Here is a 17,754-nt window from a genome sequence, read left to right on the forward strand (position 1 = left end):
AGGGGATAAGTCATCCCGCGGGCCTTGAATGGAGAGCGCGGCGGATTAAATAGACCAACCGTGATCCCTGATTACACTGGCACTGGAATAAAAGCCGTTTTACGGGATCTTCTGCATATCTCTGTCGCCATCGCCCTAATCGTGGGACTCCAGTGACTCATCCCACAGTCATGGCCATTTCCCTATCGTTCCAAACGTCACAGATGGTTTTCATATTTAAGAGTTTTCATTTTGATGCCAAAATCTTTCCTACTTCCTTATTGTCCGTTCAGTTTCGCATCCTCCTCATATGTTTTCAAATCCTCTCCGCTGAACTTTAACTTTTACAGTAGCTGTACTCTGACACGGGGAACATTTACAAGCAACAAAGGCTCTGTCTGGATGAGAGTTCATCTGTCTGTAACATTACGCACTGACTCCCTTCAAGGACGCAGATTACTCATGTTCTATTTATTCTCACCTTCTTTTACCTGAAATGTTTCACCCACCTCCACACCTACATGGATGACACATCAGTTTATGTTATGAGTAAGATCAGATAGAGATCTCCACCTCAAAATAAATTTTAAAGATGCTTGAGTCCAACCTTAAAATAATTGCTAGGCAAATTAACTTTAATAACAAGGTATAAAAAGGCTGTAAAAAGTGTTAAAGTGCCAGTGGTGGATGAGTCCTTACATAATCTGTATATATGTTTCTTAGTCCAGGTGTATGTGGTTAATGATGATCAGCCCAAGGCAGGAGAAACAGGAAGTGATGTCAAAGGCATGTGATTAAGATGTAAAAAAAAAGTGAAGGTGCCTCCACAGGAAGGATGGCTGACCAGTCACCAAAATGATGCTACTTCATAAACATAATGAGCCGAGAGTGGACACTGGGGAGTTTCGGTGAGTTATCGGCCTACTTGGATGGTGAGACATAAACTTCTACATTGCCATTGCGAGCTGGATCACAGCTGACGTCTTTGGAAAGAAGACAGAAACAGAGGGCAGCACCGGGAAGTTACTGAGGGAAAGTGGATTAAGAGGAAATAGTTATAATAATGTGGTGCATTTGCATTTTGTTACATGGTCTGCTGCTAAAAACCTTCTAACTGTTGCTGCAGCGAATAAAGCCACAGTGAACCTTGTCACCATCATCCCCGTGGACCCAAATAGACGCCCGATTAGCTGCTGGGCTATAAAAGAGCCAAATCTCAAAAGAGGAAGTTTTGCCAAGGTGCCTACGGTGACTGGGCAACAGTGACTTCCTGCCCTGACTCTTTGCAAAGCCTTGCTAAGGTAATGGGTTAGCAATCGCCGACTAATAGGATTGCCCCGGGCCGCAGACACGCCAGCATCAGGATAGAGCGAAAAGGACGAAACAGGGGCCAAAAGAGGAACGAGGAAACGAATGAGAAGTGGGTAAAACGCAGGGCAGAGACGATGATGGGGGATTCGAAAAGCCGGGACAAGGACAGGATGGAGGAACGACAGAGAGAGAGAGAGAGAGAGAGAAAAGAAGACGACAGGGAGGCAGAAACAGCTGTGGTTCAGCGTGAGCAGAGTCACGTCCACCTGGACACACCCAGCTCTCATCGCTCCCGCCTCTTTTTCCTCCTAGGCGCGTTTAATTCATCCCACGGGGTGGTGTGTGGAGGCTCACGTAGCCTCAGCACCACAGAGAGACAGAGAGAGAGAACCATAACTCCTACCACGGATGGGAAGGGAACTAAAAACAGCAGCGGTAATGAAATTGTTAGACGCTTGCAAGCGGAAGCCGCCGATTTGTCCTGTGTGAAGTTGTTGACAGCTGTAGAAGATATAGGGTTTCAATAATGCACGCACGCACAAACACTGGCGTTAACATATTGTGTGAGATATTTGGCCAAGCTTCTCCATGATGCCCCAGAGGCAGGACAAAGTTACAGTAAGCGGCTGAAAAGATGCAGCACGGGGATGTTTTAACTACAGCAACTGCTCCTCTCCGCGTTCCACGACCGCTTCGGTTCCCGGGGGCTCAGGGACGAAGGTGTTCTGCCCAAAGTGAGGCGAGCCGATTCACCTGGCCACGCTCCCGCGTTCCCCTTTATGCTTCAGTGACATGAGCCGGACAATGCTGCACCTGCTGTAAACGCGCTATTGTGTTACTTCTCCTGCTGAGCCGGCACATTTCAGTGCAAGCACGCAGCTGCGCCAATAAGATTACTCCTGCTTGAAGGAATGTTTGTGCGAGTAAAAGTACAGTTGGTGGTAAATCTGCAAACATTCCATCGCCAGTAAATATTTGTCTGTGGATATAATATTATTATACTTTCATATCATGGCCCAGTGACCTTCGTTGTGGAGATTCGAGAACACAGAAGGAATTGACATGGATAAAGTGAACACTCAGCGCTGGCACTAACGTGGGCAGTGCCTTGTGTTTGGACTGGGCATAGTGGCTGCTCAGTGAGGGGAAAAACACTGGAATGAACTGAAGCTGCCTTCGCCGAGGTGATGTTTCCTCAGCGCGCAGAGAGCTTGTTGCCTCCAGCTATTGTGTCGCTATCTGAGTGTGGGTTTTGTGTTCTGGGAGCGCAGCGCAGCAGGAAGCCGAGGCAATGGATTAACCTGACACGCAGGTTCAAGACTCAAGACAAAAGGAAAAACTAGTCCTCACCATCTAAGGCTGTTTGCCTCTCAGAGCTCATTTGCATTTAATATGGATGCTAGCGATCTAGCATCCATATTAACACGCGGGTGCTGGTGTTACTGTAAAGCACCCACAGAGCCCAATGTGCCACCCAGTTGTTCTGCCCACCTTAACGATGTTATGTACAGTAATTGTAGCTCAGGCTGGATTCAAGCATCACGGGTAAACAAGCTCGCTGCATGACTCTTGAAAAGCCCCCCGTCACACGAGGAAGGCCTAAAAATCAGTGTTACTTTCAATCTACCTAAATCCGCTATCATCAGTGCATTGCGGTACCTGAACCTTGTCTCGAAGGGTCTTCGAGGGGTCAGCGGAGGTGGCGCCACTTGTCCCGAATCATTTATCAAAACGCTGTCTGAGCAGCCAATCTGAACTCCAGCGTGCGTCAGTCAGTCCGATTCTTCAGAAGAGCTGCATTGTTCTGAATCACAAGGTGACATTGTTTTGAGGAAGCACTTGTAAGTAAGAAATGTGTAATGGAATCTGTTTGATGCAGAAGTAAGTGATGATTCTGTTTTGTGCTAAACTGGACGGAAATGAATGTCTGTGCAATAGTTGCACAGCCAAGTTTCCCGTATTGCAGCAAAGGCATTTCTGATAACGTGAATTGTTTGGTAAGTCACAGGTCACACAGGCTCATTTACCTCGGATCACTCCTGTCCTCCTGATCCTATAGCTCAATATGGACAGCACACGTCCAGCTGCATCCACTAACCTGAAACATCTGGGATCCTAATAGGCTCTAACCATTGATACTATTCTCACCATATACGCCCCCTCCCCTCCTACATCCCTGTGTGGGAGTTCACTGAGCTCTTGGCTGATCCCATCACAACACACGCATCACAACAGGTGGATGGTTCCAGCAGCTCTGTCACCCCTCTGATCCTCTGTTCCCTTGCTGGGGACGCCCTAATGATTTTACATCTAAAAAACATGCACCACGCAAGTCAACACTTCTGCCGCATCTAGAAAAGAACTTTGATTCATTCCCTGTTTGTCCGTGGGCAGCGGTGCTGGAGAGCGACCTGTGATTTACCTCAAAGCCCAGATGTTCTGCTTCGTTATGTGGTTCAGGGTGTCGTGACAGATACGCGATGACTGCAAGGTGGTCATGGAATGGACAGAAAGGCATCCTGGGATATCATCGTGGCAGTGGAGCCATGAAGTCCAGAGTGGAGGCAGGTTCTTGCTTAATTCAAGACATCTAAGAAAATAAACCTGCTATAAATGTAATTGTCTACAAAATAAAAGCTGATTCCGATGTGATGACAATATCAAATTCTACTGTAGGTCAAGGATTACTTTTAATGCGTGGCTTTGATCATCTGTGGGAGTGTGTTGGTGCGTGTCCTGCTAGATCCATAACACTGTTTGATCTGCGCTGAAATCCTCACGGCGCGTTCCCCGACAGGCGGAAGATGAAATCACGTCAGGTGCAAGGGCTCGGGAATGACTCCCAGCATGACTCAGCGTGACTGACCGCACCGATGAGTCAGTGAGAGGCCCATGTGATGCATGGTTTCCTCTGAAACGGACCGTTTGACGTGAAGGCCGTGTGCACCCTCTACTGGACAGAGACCGAATGGAGACACGTTTCAGGCCAGTGTAGGAACGATCTGCAGCTCGTGCGTCTGAACTGCGGCTGCAAGACAGGAAATGTGTTGACTAATAGGATTATGGCCGCTTATATATCCAACGCTTTTATTTTAAGTTTAAGGGAAACATTATGCAAAAACGTACTTGAAAAGGATTTTTCAATATAAGAGCCTTACATTTCCGACAGCTGCTCTAGAGCCGCCATTAAAACCACAGGGTGGTGGAAGTGCTGCGGCTGTAGCAGTATGAACCCATTTGACCTCCCCTCTGCTCTTCTGATGGTCCAACTGTACTACAATCACGCCACCTGGTGGACAACTGCACTATACACATCATAATAGCTAAATATAAAGTGGAAACATCTGACTTTATCTTGGCATCAGATTCCCTGTAAGCAATCTTTAGATCATTGTGGCTGATTCAGAGGCGCGTCTCCAGAAAGTCAGACACTGCTCTGCCTGTAAATTACAACAACACCACGAATATCAGACTCTTATAATCGTGACGCTGACCACATGATCAAGTGTGTAGCTGGTAACAACCTTGAGACGAGGAGATAACCGCTATCGGTTGCATCAGCAGTCACTGAGGCAATGTCAAAGTCACGTCTTTATAATCATTCATGTCCGTGCAGATGTTGTCAGTTATGTAAAAAGCTGCTCTCAGTGTTGTGTATGAAGCCAGCGTGCAACACTCCTCTAAACATGTGCGTACCATCCATCAAACGCAACAAACAAAGCCACAGATTTACAGCAGGCCCGTTTCTGGCTCTGACCTCTTCATCCTGTGACTGCAAATTTGCCAGGGCCTCACTTTAAATCCTAAGTTAAGTTTATGGCTCCTTTTAAACCTGTCACCGCTCCTCCAAGGTCTCCCGCAATCCCTGAGTATCATGTTTGTTGTTCCAACCCTCCAAATTTGTGCGGCTTGTCGTGGATTCGATGAAGGCTTTGATAATTTTATTACGAGTCCAATCGGGTTCAGGTCGCTCATCTGATCCCCGTCTGCGCTGTGACAACCTGGAAGAAGAACAAAACCTAAACAGGCGCGGTTCAAGCACACATCTGGAAAACGGAAAACAACAACAGGCAGATGGAGAGAGATACACAAACACGGACGCGGGTGAAAGGATAGAGACGAGGAGATGGCCAGAACTCCAGCGGTACCGTGACCAAGCCGTCCTAATGTCCAGTGTCTCCTTTGTTCTACATCGTTCCATACTCCATTTCTCAACATTTGGATTAAATCAATGATGTTGTTTCATTATCTGCCGTCTGCTCTTCCTCTTCTCCATTATCCACCTCCAGATTGAGCGCTTATTTAATTAGCGTTAGATCATGCTGTCCCTGTGGGTGAGGACGCCGTGTGTGATGACGGTAAGCGGCCGAATGGCTGAAATGCAGCAGGAGCCACGAGGGCGTTTCCCCCCAAATCACGCTCAACAGGAGGAGGAGGAGGAGGAGGAGGCGGCTGCTTGTTCCCATTCAGGAGTAATCACTCACAAATACTTGAACGTCTTCCAGCAGAAATACTTAAAGGACTCTCTACGCTTCCCTTCACAGACCTAAACAAATTTAGGAAAATAAATTACAATCCATTATTCGTGTGTCTGTGTAGAAGCCCGAAAAAGTTATTTTTCCATAACGGGGCCTTTAGGATTATGGAGCAGTAAATAAAGCCGATGCGAACATGGCAGGGAGTTAAAGTTAGATGAAGACGGGAGTGCGCTATAATAAGAAAAAGGTCGCCGAATCTCATCACCTTTCTGAATAGTTTATGTTCGCCGCCGTCAGAAGGGGTCGAAGGCTGTTGCGTTCACATGACGCTGAGCTGATGGCTGCTGTCGTTCGGGGTAAAGTCGGCGCGGGGCCCGATCACCGTCTGGACCGCGAGGCTTCACCGTGAGAACCCCGCCGGCTCCTGAGGCCGTCTCCATGGCGACCTGATCATTAGCGGGATGATCACGCTCACAGACCAACAGAACCGTTGTCCGGTTTGTGGCTTTATAATTTGCCAGCGACTTTAAAGCTTTAAATATATTTGACACTAATGGAACCCCCACCCCCCTCAATCTACAAAAGCCGCCTCTGTTCCTAACAACTCTCAAGTCTGGTCCAAAGCTCTCTCTTAAGGGGACCATTATCTACCGCACCTAAAACAGTTTTATCAGCCGGTACGACCACAAGGCCTTAAAAAAAAGGCATTCCACAGAACTCTCTTTACGAGCGACTGAAACCTTTATTATATAACATCCTCTGTCCTCCGCAAGTCTCGCAAGCACGTCAAACTCCGCCCGCGGTATCAAGACGCACCATCACCAGGCGCTATCTCATCTCAACCAGCGCCTCGACTGAGGAATCATCATGCACTGACATTAAATTAGCACAGCTGCAGCTCCACCGAGTGTCCAGTGCCCTCCCAGGGCTGAACTATAAGGAAGGTGCATGGAGAAAAATAAGATGCATTTTAGTTCAACAGCTTCATATGCTTCAAAACTGATGGATGAGGAAGTCTTTAGACTCAGGGAGGTGCGTTTAAGGAAACATATGTTCACATACAGTAGTAAACAGGGAAGAAGGAGCCCGTAGGGGTCCAGATGTTCTGACGTCACGTTGGACAGGCTTCCACCGGGACAAGTGCTAGAGGACACTGTGGTGACGCGCAGACCACTTCATGAATGAATGTCTGTTGTTCAGGAGATGAATCCAATCGGCGGATCCAGATCCGTCTACATGCACTTTGTCTTCTCTCACACTGTTCATTTCACCACGCTTCCCCCTTCATCACATTATAAGGGTTAGCGCAAAGCCCAAACGGATGTGTTCCCTCCAGTTGGGGGGGTGGAGGGGGGGTGGTTAACGATGGCGGGAGCTTCCCCCCCGTGATGATGCCGTAGGAGGATTAAGGGCTCACTCCGCCACCTCTCTGCTAGATTATGACCTCCGGATTATGTCTGCGTTCACCCGGAGAGAAACAGACGTTCCAGTGTGCGCTCACGTGCCGAAGAAGTGTCTGATTTGAGTTTCCGTCAGCTGTTTGCTGAGAATCGTATAGAGCTCAGGGGCACGTGCATTTTAAAAGCTTATCTTATACACTTTAGTGAAGCAGAATTTATTAATGTGCGATAAACACATGCATGTGGAGCGTCTGGGTGTGTAATCTGTCAGATGAGCGGTGATTAACACTCATCTCTACTTCCCCCCGGTGGATTACTCTGCGAGCATCCTGTGCATCGTCACGACAACAGCAGAAGGACGCGGCACCATTACGGGGACAGGAGCCCCGCACCCTGTTCTGAGCCTCGTCTCATCATCAAATATAAAACATATGTCTGAATTTGGAAACAAAAAGTGCACTGAGGTGAAATTAAAAGCTGAAGCAGGATCTTAATATCTATTTAGCACTGTGATGGTAGCACTTCCTGATTTACCTTCTCTTGACCTAAAATTGTTTATAACACTGTCATACACTATCATAACTGTTTATTTGTAATAGAAAAAGGACTTACATAAACCTTTATTAGTGAATGTTTCTGTCTCAAGGCAGGTTGATCATCTGCTCAGAGCCATTCTGAAGAGATGAACAGCGAGCGTTTTGTTTCCTTCGGCTCCTAAACTGTGAAAGAGGCACAAGGTAACTTTTCTTTTCACAAAAAGAGACACTTCAAGCGGAGGGGGAGTCTCCTGCTTCGCAGATATTCACCTACCCAAGCAGAGGCTTGCAAATCACTGTAGAACATCCTCCTAGATTGTAATTTCACAATCACGGCCTTAATGTAGTTCAACATTCCCTGGCGTCATGCCGAGGTGCATGGCAGCATATTAGCGGACAGTTCAAATGTTTTGGGCCCAGAAAAAGAGCGAGGGCCGGAACCGGGTGGTCGGACGACGGCGAGGCTCACGAACCAGCTCACATCATTATATTTGGAATCTGAATTTGCTTTCATGGACAATATATATATATATAAGACATCAGTAGAATCTGTATCTGTGTCTGATGACCCTTTTGTTCTAGTCAAGTGTAAATGGGTTCTTAGTGTGATAGCAGCCTAGGGACAGCACAGCGGTCATGAAAGATGCTTCTCATTGCACTTCTCATTACATAACCGTTACTTCCGTGAGTATCGACCAGGCAGAGCAGAGGCCTCTGAATGATTTGCGAAGCCTGCGTTGGGTGAAGATGGCGCGACACTGAACGTAGGTACTAAACTAAAGAGATATTACACCATTTTATCACCTGAGAGAGAACGAGATGGAACGCGCCGGTCATCCCATCAGGGTGATCGAGTCCTCGTCGGTGAACAGATGTGTGGCCGCGGGCTTGACTTCGCCCAAGAAAAGTTCTGAGAAGCTTTGGTGAATCTCACCCTTCTGTTTCCTGCTTTTGTTCCCCCGACCCGTGCTTTATTGGGGGCTGACTGTCAAAGCAACGATGTGTAGATTCAGGGAGTGACGTATGCAAACAGCTGTTATGAAATCCGTACCGTGGCTACGCGCTCCTCACGAGGTTCACGAAGGGCCGGCAACAGAGTCTTATTGTAACAGCCGAGACTTTCTCCTGAACACAGACCAGCTTTTATGTCAATAATTACTATCAGTTAAGTTACGCAGCAGGACACCAAAAGCCAACTGTCTCCATCCCAGTCAAAGAGCAAATCATTAATAAACTGGTGAATATTGGACACGTGACTCCAAATGAATGCTGATAGGGTTCTGTCAACAATCGACAGTCTTTCAGTAGGCCTCAGATCACCTCAACTACTCACAGTGGCCTCTATATACGTGTGCATGAAAGACTTTCTCTATTGAAGCCCCAGTTACATAACACGATCTGGACTAGCCAAAAGCAGCGTGCACTTAAAACTTAGGCCCCCTTTATTAACGGCGGCCTCGGAACAATGAAACGTTTGGTATCCAGCCATTTAACGCCAAACTAAGCGCGTCAACAAAGAGGAGCTTCACAGAAGAGTCCCGAAGGCTGCTGCTCAACGGTGGCGTGCGAGCGCAACGTCCCTGAAGTCACCGGACTCTTGCCCGTACAGTATATCCTTGTATACGGTACGTTGCGTTCAGGGCCAGTCGGAGCGTGCACTTTCCAGAGGAGCGGAAACACATTAAAAATGCTCAGTTGGGTGTTGAGAGTGTTCTAAGCATTTTGTGTCTAATCAGCAGCAGTTCTCCTGGACGTTTGTTCCCACTGGTTCAGGGCCACATGTTCTCCCACTGGCCTGGGACTGAGTCCCACTACTTTGTCTCTCCCTCTCTCTTTCCTTTCCCACTATCTATATAAAGACGATGTATTACTCATGCTCCGCGGCTTATCAATTTCTAATTTTAGCCCTGATTAAGACGAGAGCTTCAACAAATGTCTTTACTTTATAAATGTTGAACTGAACATATAAGGATGGTTAGCATAAAGCTGGAGAGGGCATAAATGTCTATAAATGGAGGTGATTTAACAGTGTTATGACAGGGCCCTCACTAGAAGTGTGGTTTCAGCCAAGATGAATCAAAAGGCACAAAGCACGAGCCCGAAACAAATCAACACCCTCGGATCGTGCACGTTACTGACCATTACAGTAGCTGTTGGATATATACAGTACTGTATGTGGGGGGGGGGGGACTTCTGTGCACAAATCAGCAGACAGCATTAGCATGTCGGCTCAGCATCAGTCGTCCACTGCACATGGGAAAGATTTTAAGAGTCATTCCCAGCTGATATGCGACAGTCGCGATCCACCGAGCCCGAAAACCCGACGAGGTGCTGTATTTGGGTCGGAAAGTCCAAAACGCCACGATCTGCGACGGTTCGTGCGCTTTTGTTCGTCGCGTCCCACAATCTTGATGCGGATTCCAGATGACTCTGTTGTCAGCGAGAGGCCGAGTTCGGTCCCACAGCCTCTTCTCAGAAGTGTCTCTCTCGTGGGAAACGGCAGTTTGTCATTTTCCCCTGTCCAGAACAGCTACTGTCCCACACGCCCAGCCACAGCACAGGCTCGGGTGCATCTGCAGTGGCTGTGGAGGGTCTGGGAGCATAATGGCTGGATTAAAGCGTGCAATAGAAATATTAGACACTGCGTCTGTTCAGGCCAATTTGTCATCCGATGGCTTGTGCCTGACGGGCAAGTCGTCACAATAGCAAAAAGTGCTGGGGAAAAGATTAGCTGGGAGTTTTACTGCCTTTTACACTGGGTGTTGAAATCTCAGATGTTTTTCTCTCCAGAGAACTGAAAACCAAACGACCGGTCTCTCATCGCCGGATCTGCGGAGAGGAGAAGACAAACAGACTTTTTCATATTGCACCTTGTCAAAATAAGAGCAATCGAGTGAAAGGAAAAAAAAAATACTGTAGCTGGAGAAAGAACACTCAAGAGACAAAGGTTTCATGGTTGGAAAAAGAGCAGAAATGCAATAAAAAGTGAAATGTAGCCTCACTTCATACATCATCTTCCCATCAGACGTAGTTTTGACATGGCTGCTCCCACACCTTTACTTTCTCCCCATTATCTCTCTTGTCCTTCATCTCATGCCTACCATCACTGATGATCGCTGATGATGATGATGATGCTGTTTGTTTCTCTAAGCTGAAACGATAATTAAGTTAAGTTTAATCACCAATGTAATATTCTGTACAATTGGGTCATTACCCATAAAATGATCGGAAGTAGCTGAATTCTGGAGGATGTTTTTACAGGACAACAACTTGCAGCTGTTATGATGCTTAGAATGTTACTGAACAAGAAGACAAGTAAACAGCATGTAGGTTAAGAAGTGAGGTATTGTAAAGGTATCGGAGAAGACGTCCTCTTCCATTTCCTTCCAGCTGTGTGACAGCGAATGGACTCCGCTGTCCTAAATCCTTCCTCCCTTTCTCGTCACACAGGACAGCGCCTTGGAAATAATTCATGCTGTGTGTCTGTCTTCCTTGGGGGGCCGACATGTCTGGGACGAGTGAGGATGGGAGGAGAGCAAGGCCTCAAAATAGAGGAGGGGATGACAGAGGGAGAGGCGGAGGAGGAGCGTGTGTGGGATGGAGAGACTCGGCCCTGTGGACTGCTTTTAGCGCAGCCGCTGTCGCTCGGGGCACAACGCGTGCGTGCTCCTCTCCCCGACTCCAAAACCACCTCCCATCCACTACTCGACTGACTTGTGCCAGCAACGTGAAGTCAAGACAGATGTGTTTTTACGAAGGAACCGGTGTGGAAACGGTTCCCCACATTGTCTGGATGTAAAGTAGGACTAACATGATGGGAAACGAGAAATAAGTGCTAAAAATAATACACAGATTTGGATCAGATCCTCAAAAAGGAACTGGAACTGTTTCACAAATATTAAAAACATCAGCGCGGTTTGGCAGAGATGATAATGTTTGATCTCATCTTTGGTCCAGACCAAAATGTTTTGACATTTACCAAATTAATTTTACACAGACATCCAGATGTTCTTGCCAATGCATCTTTGTGACTCTGCTGCCCTAAAGCTACATGTACCTAATGGTGAGCGGAGGGCTAACGTATTTTAGGGTTAAAGTATAGCTAGTGTTACTGTCTCTGGTTACAGGCCTGGGGTGCAAACACTGCAAGCAGGGTCCAAACCTGAAGAGCCGCTGTATGAGTGTTTTCTGAACAAGCGAGTGGTGATTTCATCGGCGCATTTGTCAAAGAGCAGGATGCACTCATGGACTAGAGCGGGTTATTACGTACGGCAAAGTCACAGGGTGTGGAGGAATGGACGGGTAAGAGAGATTGAGATGCTAATTCAGTAATTGATCCGGAGACACTGCAATGAAGTTAGCCTGTGTGTGTGTGTGTGTGTGTGTGTGTGTGTGTGTGTGTTTGTGTGTGTGTGTGTGTGTGTGTGTGTGTGTGTGTGTGTGTGTGTGTGTGTGTGTGTGTGTGTGTGTGTGTGTGTCTGGGGTTACAGTCCTTCTTGTTTCGAATCAGGGATGTGGAAGAGAAGCAGGGGTCACCCCCCTGGGAAAATTAAAAAGGAGAGGGGGGAAATTACAGGGAGTGAAACAGAAGTGGTTTGTTTGAGAGGCAGAGGTAAAGTTCAACTTTTAGGCAAAAATGATGAATTGACTTTAATTTAAAAAGAAACATTCTGTTGCACACAGTCTGTTCCTGAGTCTGTTCTGCCTCAGCGCTGGGAGCGTTATTGTGAGAGTAATGTGGATTCTGCGGTTTTGGTCTGTGATATCTGCCTCTGGCCTTTGTTCCTTGGAGTTTCTCTGTCTTTGCCTCCTAGACTCTCTCTGCTTTGTTAAACTGATTTTGATGAGTCGATAATTCCCTGATCAATCTGCTTTTCATCGTTTCGAGACTTTGGACTCGGGGGGCAAGGCCTCTGGGCTGTTCTGAGGGTGAAATGTCAGCACGGAGCAGCAGCCGGTGGAATCATCACCAGGCGAATCCCACCGAGAGGACGCTCGGGGAGTGGAACGGCTCAGCTGACACACAGACCGAAAGAGGGAACCCCCTTTATAAAAAAGGTAGAAGATAAGATAAGATCCAGTCCCACGGTTCTGTTCAGACCCACAGCACAGCAAGGGTTTATGAAGCAACGGTCGATGTACAAACACCAGAGAACGGTTCAAATAAACACTGTCCATAGCTACGGTAAATAGCTGTTCTGCCTCAGAAACAACTGTCTTTGCCAGTCTGTTAATTCAATTCACTCTTATACACAAACCTGGAGCCCGGCTGCTGAGTCAGCCTAAATCCATCACCACTACACTCACAGGATTAAAAAAAATGCCCACGCTCATAAAAGGTACGCGTTATCAACTTTTACCTCCGTCCACTGGCAGCGTTTTAACCCCATCTTGAATTCCATTTGAGTGACTGACTTCTATTTCAAACTGTACTTTCTCCCCCTTTTTTCCCCCTCCTCTCTTTCTTTCCTCCCTGCCAACTGTAATGAAACATGTTTTTAAATCTTGCATGTAGGTGCATTTACCCTCCATCAGTCCCACTTTATTAGTCTGGGCACGCGTTTTTATGACGACACGTAATCGCACCCTAAACGGCCACTTATCAAATCGCTTTGTGCAACAGTGGAAAAAGTCGAACCGTGTTTGGTAACTGCACTTCTTGGCAGAAAAGATCGCTGGGAGGTGTATACACATACATACGACCCCCCCCCCCCCCCCCCATCGCCGTATGTCTCAATAAAGACCCGCCAATCACACATCCTGTACAACTGGTAAGAAGAAGAAGCAGCAGGGAGGGTACTGGGGGGAGAAAAGAAATCCACTGTGCAAATAAAGCTTGAATAGACGTTTGACTTTGTGACACAAAAACTCTCCCCGACGCAGTCAAATACAGCTGAATGCGAGAGGAGCGGGCGGCGGCTTTCAGTAGCGACCGCAGCTCCAAAGCCCTGGAGGTTCGAAGAATGGTGCAAAGAAAACAAAAGCCGGCGCTAAAGATTATCTCCAGCCAAAACACGTAAGTGACACGTGATGAAGAACGCGCTGGGGCTCCGTGAGTCACCAGGTGTAGCGCGGGGCCCGAGCTGGACGAATTCCTTACTCCGAAGTTGCTCAACAGCTTCCCGAGGGCCGATCTGTTGTGTTTTGATCAGCTGGCGCGGACCAGGCCGCTATTAGCGATGAAGCTAATAGCTGTAATAGCTAACATAACAAAGAGATATTAGCTCATTTTGAGTTGCACCACTTCAATGTATATAAACTTTTATGGCCTCCAGTAAATCACTTGGGAGTGTAATTATATAGAAACCTTACTGTTCCGACCGCAGTGTTGGTTTGGGGCCTGTCTCGCAGGAAGGCGGAGCGGGATCGCCGCAGCTATGAGCGCGCCGCGACAGCAGCGGGACGCGGGGGGATTAATAATTCAGCTGTTTACCCCGAAGAACTTACAGCAAACACATGCATCAGCAGAGTTTCCTGCAATAATCCAATCTGGGCGTTGGCTTCAACCGAGGAGCATCCCACCCGGCCACACCCTGGAACGGACCCCAGGCGGCCGGCATCACTCACCCCGAGGTGGGACCGGAAGACAGCTGCTTTGTGTTCCAGAACGACTCGCTGTCACAGGCTCGGCGGCCTTTGAGGAGCGACTTAGCGGATTCTCATCAGCCCTCATCGTTGTAATAAATAAACTCCATCCGATTCCACTTTTTAGTCTATAACACCTCCAGGTCGCTGCCCTGCCTATTACAGCTGAGTGTGAGAAACCGAAGGCAGCGTCAGGTACAGCATGTGGGAGAGGTTTCATAAATCATCTCTCTGTCCAAGGCTACACAACACACTTTGTCCTGGCGCATTACACCCTTCCTGTCTGCATTTACCTCCACTGTTGATCACACACTGTTTTCGTCACGCCGCATTCCCACTTATTCTCCGCCGGCCAACACCCTTTTCCTTTCTATTGTACAACCCCCCGTTCTCAGCTTGCACTTTTATGACCGTGGCTTAATCAGAACCAGTATCTTTGGATAAAAGCACGGTGCTGTTCAGTTGCAGTAATAGTTCACCGACCCTCTGCTTCTCCTCGTCCAGTCGAAGGACACAAAACGCTGTTTTTAAACCATTTCCAAACCAGAGTTGTGCGCTAGTAAGACTTTAGTTGATTCTTTGCAGTCACTGAAGCAAAGACCAGTCAGCCGCCAGTTGAATCATTACATGAAATGAAAAGGTTCTAAAATGCACAAAGTACCTCTAGGTTCAAACTGAAATCACAGTCAGCAAAGAGGAGGTGATCAACGTCCGAATAAATGAACCTCGGCCCTTGAACGCAACAAGGAGAGCAGTTTCAGCTTCATAATCATTCAACCACGTTTCAAGATGCCGCTGGAACTCTTTAAAGCACCGCCGCTCACTTATAAACGTTTCAGTTCCACCGGGCCCGGGTCCCCCTCCCCCTCCCCACCCCCACCCCCCTTTCCCTCCCCGCTGAAGAAAAGCCTTTATTTATTCCAGGAGGACCACTTATTCTAGTGTTACCTGTTGCCCTCCCACTCCCGTATGGGAACTGCCGACTTATCGGATCGGGCAATCTAACCCGACAACTCTCTTGCGCTCTTGTACACTTTTACACACATACACACACAAATACCCCCCCCCCAACCCTGTCTTTACTTTCCTCTCTCTCTCCTATCTGGACGAGTGATCTAATGCAGTGGTTCTCCTGCCGTCTGGCTGCCACGACAGGTAAACTAAACCTGCGGCCTTGGATTACCCTCCTCCGTTTGCTCCTCCCTTCCTCCACCTGTCCCCTCGTCCCTTTCCGCCTCCCCCCATATCGTCCTCTCGCCCTCCTCTCCCGTTTCTGTGACTCGCTACATGCTTGCTCATGCTTCAGGTTAGTGATCCGTGGCCTTGGACTTGCCCCCTTACAACAGATGCCCTGTTTGTCTGTGTATGCTAATTAGCGACGGGAGCGAGCAGAGGGGATAGTGGGAAAGTGCTATCGGCCGTCGCTCGTCCAACCTAGCTGTCCTTTGAATTTACCCTGAAGCTGCTAGTTCCCAGCAGACTCTCAACGGATCACCCACGTTCCCTCGCTCCATGTGCCCCGTGTGTGAAACTGGGGTAAAAAGCAAAGCGATGACCCGTGAAACTGGGCTGAAATCTGATCCAGAGAGGAGTAAAAGCTCTTCTCCTCCTCCTTCTCCTCCTCTCTGTGTCCTTGTCTCACCTGCTTTCTCTTTCCTGTTTTTGACCCTCACATCTTCCTCCCCCCCATTGCCTCATCTGTCTTACTTTTATATACCTTCTTTTTGAAACCACCAGTCCAGCACGGTTCTTTCCCGTTTGTCCTCTGCACATCTCCTCCTAGTCCTATTCAGCTCCAGGCCAAGGATCACTGTCACATACTGACACACATAGGCACGGAAGAATGCAGTAAGGGGAGAAGAAGAGGGTTGGGGGGGTGTAGATGGTGTTTAAAAAAGTAGGAGCATGTAACTGGAGGTAAACCACCCCTCTGGCTTGTATTGTTGGGCGGAGGATTGACGGACGTGAGGCTACTATTTATTGTGTGGACAGGGACGAAATCACTTCTTTAACTTTCTGTATGTTTTGTATGAACAGAACGAGGGATCCTGTCCTTGCTCTCTTTGTTTTTCCTGTGCACCAATGTATAGTAAAAAAGTATACAACCTACAAAATTATATTTCAATAATTCTGCTCCTATTTCATCTGTGTTTGTTACCTTAGCACTTCCCCAGTCGGACCCCGTGATGCTTCTCGCGGGAGACGCCTCGGACTGGAGGCGCTTGGCTTTTGAAAAATTTAAAAGCCTTCATTAACCTTGGCTAATTCATAACGCGCCAGCGCTTTGCTGCGCAGATGCCTCTTCCTGGGGACGGAGCGCTTCTGGCCAATTTATCCTGCAGGTTCTTCAGCCAAACAGAATATCATGGAAGGGTAAATCCCAACAACCGGAATGAAACGAGGCACGTGATTATTACAGCATGATGCGTGTTTATGTATTGCTCGCCATATATTTCTCCAGGAACAACAAACTCCAGCCGGACCAAAGAGCCTGATGTCTAAATCAGGCTGTGAGGCGACTGGAACCCATTTATGCCGTGCAGCTTGAATTTGCACGTGTAAACGTGCACACCTTAGAATAGTAATGTCCCCCATCATAAAATATTTCTACGTTTTACATGTAGTCTATAGACAGTTTGAGTTAGTTGCATGTTTTCAAATGTTTTGTACTGATGTTGGGAGCTGGTCAAGCAAGTCGCTACTTGTCTGATACAAAGACCTGATACAGAGATTCTAACCTAATTGATTTATTTCATAGCCAAAGTAACTCAGAGCCTGACTGATACAGTACTGATGAAAATGGGTCAAATAAAAAAGGAAGTTCCCTCCCTCCGCCCTCTCCTTCCCGGCCTGACCCCCTGCCACACTTTCTCATCCTCTCCGTGCTCCTCTCTCTCTGCCTCCATCCCTCGCCCACGTTCCAGCTTCTCGCACTCCGCCGCTTCTCGTGCTTCCACCCCCCCCCCCCCCCCCCCACCACCACCCCAGGAGGATGGAGTTGAATTATGCAGCGTTCTGCTCTGATAATCATTACCGCTGCTCTTTTACCCGACTCCTTCGCGTTTCGTTGTTTCCCTCGCCCGTTCGCGTAACAGAAATATTCCTCCCTGTTCCAAGTGACGTTCAGTGTTAAAGCGGGAGAGACGTACAGCACTTTCTGATTCAGCACTTTCACCACAGATGCTGTTACAGATGTGCGACGGGGCTCGCGCTTTCACCTCGTTGCCTCGGAGACCTCGAGATTTCTGGCTCTACTGATGTCAAATGAATGTAAAACACTAAAGAAAGTACTGATACTGTATGTAAACACACACAAGACCCTTAGTCCAAACCCAGCAGCCCAGATGACACAAACATGGCCTTAAGAGCAATGCGGCCCAGACTTTTAGCATGTTTCACTCAGTGAAATCCACCAGTTGCTTGATCACGCAGACACAGTGTGTGGGTAACCCATAACCCTCACTC

General features: G+C 47.8%; 1 long non-coding RNA gene across 1 annotated transcript in view; it reads right to left on the minus strand.

Moving 5' to 3' along the window:
• Positions 1-17,754, minus strand: part of LOC114861406 (uncharacterized) — a 32,883-nt gene that overhangs the window by 1,093 nt on the left and 14,036 nt on the right. The window contains exons 2-5 of the long non-coding RNA XR_003786786.3: positions 10,707-10,855; positions 4,449-10,533; positions 3,979-4,318; positions 2,950-3,880 (exon numbers count right to left, since the gene is read on the minus strand). This is a non-coding gene — a long non-coding RNA (uncharacterized LOC114861406). The remainder of the gene's footprint in view (positions 1-2,949; positions 3,881-3,978; positions 4,319-4,448; positions 10,534-10,706; positions 10,856-17,754) is intronic.

Source organism: Betta splendens, chromosome 9, assembly GCF_900634795.4.
Source record: "Betta splendens chromosome 9, fBetSpl5.4, whole genome shotgun sequence".
Taxonomy (NCBI): domain Eukaryota; kingdom Metazoa; phylum Chordata; class Actinopteri; order Anabantiformes; family Osphronemidae; genus Betta; species Betta splendens.